This window comes from Stegastes partitus, unplaced genomic scaffold (genome assembly GCF_000690725.1).
Source record: "Stegastes partitus isolate 25-593 unplaced genomic scaffold, Stegastes_partitus-1.0.2 Scaffold356, whole genome shotgun sequence".
Classification (NCBI taxonomy): domain Eukaryota; kingdom Metazoa; phylum Chordata; class Actinopteri; family Pomacentridae; genus Stegastes; species Stegastes partitus.
Genome location: NW_007578087.1, coordinates 412,662 through 415,773, shown reverse-complemented (window position 1 = coordinate 415,773; position 3,112 = coordinate 412,662). Strand labels below are relative to the sequence as shown.

Below are 3,112 nucleotides of genomic sequence, written 5' to 3'. Positions count from 1 at the left end.
ATTTTGAAGTGATGGTTTGCATTTTCATCATAAAGATATTTTCTGAAATGGCATGAGTTTGCTATTACAATAAGGGGAGAAAATGATTCAATCATACAGCAGAAGTAAAGACAACAGTAAAGACAATAACAATTGTCTCGTTTCCTCACCTTGAGCAGGTTTTGTTGTAGGCAGCCTGGTGTCACACAGAGTGTAATCGAGCTCTTCAGCCAAGGTGTGATGAGTGAACTGTGAAACAGAGACTCTTTATAGTCCCGCTGCCTCTCCTGTCTCCTCCCACACACTGCTGTCCATGACATCATAGTCATTTAATACAACCAGGAACACCTTGAAAAACGACCCGTGCAGAGAAAAAGCTGAGTCATTCTTCTCATTACTAATTTCAAGCAACATAAAAGCTGATGCAATTACAATGAGGTGTTTAAACTAGAGACATTACAGAGACACTTTTCAGTAACAAATTCATTTATTTCCATAATGTTATTAAATACAAAGTAAGCTACTGTTACAGCCTGGCTCAAAACAGCCACAACAAATGGAGAGACACACCAAGTATCAAAGCTTGTTTTTATTCACTTATACCAGTATGGGGTTGTGAGAATCCATAGAGTCAGTGGTGTGTGTGTGATGTATGCATGAATTATGTCTGTGCAGGTGTACGTGCAAACATCTTAAAGAAAGAAACTAAACCATACCCAGACTGGTGTGTTACCTGCAGAGGGAAGCAGAGAGTGATTAGGCTGCAGTCAGCCCTTAAGTAACCCAGGAACACAGGGGTTGTGACAGGTTACAGCAAGCAGCCACTCATAGAACCAATAGAGAAACTAGAACGAACCACAATATGACCTCAGGGCTCATCACACAACTAATAAATAAAATAAATAAATACTACCATTATTAAATATAGGGATGCAGGGTGGAGCAGTTGGTAGCACTGTTGCCTCGCAGCAAGAAGGTCGCCGGTTTGCGTCCTGGTGGGGGCACCGGAATCTTTCTGCATGGATTTTGCATGTTCTCCCCATGCAGCATGGGTTCTCTCCGGGTTCTCCGGCTTCCTCCCACAAGGTCCAAAAATATGTTGAGGTTAATTGGTGTTTCTAAATTGTCCGTAGGTGTGAATGTGAGTGTGTCTCCTGCCTTCACCCTAAGTCAGCTGGGATAGGCTCCAGCCCCCCCACGACCCTTGTGAGGATTAAGCGGTGTATAGATAATGGATGGATGGATATCAAACATAAAATGGTACGAACAAAAAGAAAGAGCTTCACTGCCTTTTATATTTGTTGGGTATTGATGAATGTATTTGTAGGGTCAGAACTGTAGTTCTAAATTAATCATATTAATCTCCAGAATTAATAATACTGAAGAGTCCTAGTCTTAATAAATAATTGTATTTTCTATATAAATATTTTTAAATATCTAAATCACTCAGTTACACTCATGTTATTAATAAACCTGTATTGTCCTAACCTCAACATTCAAACATATTAACTTAATTTGTTACACCAAGTTAATTTGCTATTTTTCTACTGGAAAACACTTGGCCCAAGGAATGCTGTTTAAATGTGGTTAAAACATAATAATTAAAAAAAACAAACAAACACTGACTTGTCTTGACTAGTTATTTGCACTTTGAGCAGAACTATTCAAGAAATCTGTTATTTGTCATTTGCATGTAAATTCATTATATTTTCTTTTTGACTACAACCGAACCAGAACTTCCAGATAAGGAGTGACCTGAGTTTATCTTTTACACATCATACTTTCACGTCATTTCTTTGCATAGAGTGGAAGATAATCCTGCAGTTCCTGAATGAGTAACTACAGATTACAGAGACAATAAACACTTCTTAGGGCTCTGTGTTATTTCCCGGTGGGCTGCAGCTTCTTCCCTCTCAAGTTTCTCCTCTGTGCGTGATGACGTCAGACGCAGCGGTATTAAAAACCAGCCTCACGCTGTCAGCACAACAGTCGTCATGGCGCCTCCTCACTCACTGCATGTGTCCGTCGGCATCCTGGGCATCTCTGCAGGTAAGTTTTTATTCAATTTAATTTTTTTTAATTTAATTATTTTTTTTGCAGCGTTTTTTAGTGTGTTTTTTAGTTTTTGGTTGAATCGTTTTTTGTTGTTTTAAGTTTCGGTATGTCGTTGTTTCATTTTTATTTGCTTTGGTTGTTTTTGCCGATCATAGGCAATTAAACTTTTTATTTCATCATTACTCATCATGATGAGTTTATTAATATATGATATGCTAAACGTGACATTATACTGTAAAGTTTGAAATTTATCATAAACAAAAAAAACGAAGATTATCGATCAACCTCTAATTTTAGAAAACAACTCCTTCATATTAATAACTAAATGCATGGCGATATATAATAATAACAATAATAATAATAATAATAGTAGTAGTAGAGTGACACATCAGTTTTAGTTTTAAAATGGTCCGAACATTTTTGGGTCTATTATCCAACTCAGTCCAGTTTTTTTTTCTGTAATTGTTTTGTAATACTTTTGATCAATTAATACTGTTTTATCCTATTAGAAATTTAAGAATGTACATCTGCTATTTTTCATTTATAAATTTGGAATTTTAATATTTATTTTGTTGGAGCGGACCTATTATAGGATCTTTTGGGGGGGATCTTATGGCTTGTGCATGTATAGATCTACAAGTGGGATGTTTGCCATCTACTTTGTACTTCTTTTTTTGTAATGTTTGATTACAAATTTAATACAAGAACTACACAAGAAAAGAGTCTATTGCTAATATTAACTTTACAGGCTGTTTGTAATACCAAACACACTGCTACAAATATTTGAATTACATGAAGAATTAGCTACATGAAATCATGTAAGGTCATGGAAACAGGGCAATGTGTCGGTTAGTCTTACACCTTCTCTTTTTTTCAAATTTGGAAACCAACTTTATTATCTTTAAAAGAAAAAGAAGAAACTTGTAACTTGTTTTGATTAATAACCTGGTTTTGACTTGTAGGTTCTCTCCTGCTTTTGGTGAACAACTATGCCAGCTCACCCGACAAAGACTTCATCCCCCATACTGCACTGGGGATTCTGCTGCTCATCATTGCAGCTATTGTAGCTTATGCAGGT

The 3,112-nt window shown here is 36.3% G+C and overlaps 1 protein-coding gene across 1 annotated transcript in view; it reads right to left on the bottom strand.

The window, feature by feature from the left end:
• The window catches only part of LOC103359155 (ES1 protein homolog, mitochondrial), a 6,067-nt gene extending 5,839 nt beyond the window's left edge, over positions 1–228 (bottom strand). The window contains exon 1 of the mRNA XM_008284382.1: positions 150–228. The gene's annotated coding sequence lies outside the window, so the exon portion shown is untranslated. The remainder of the gene's footprint in view (positions 1–149) is intronic.
• Positions 229–3,112: the final 2,884 nt, after the last annotated feature.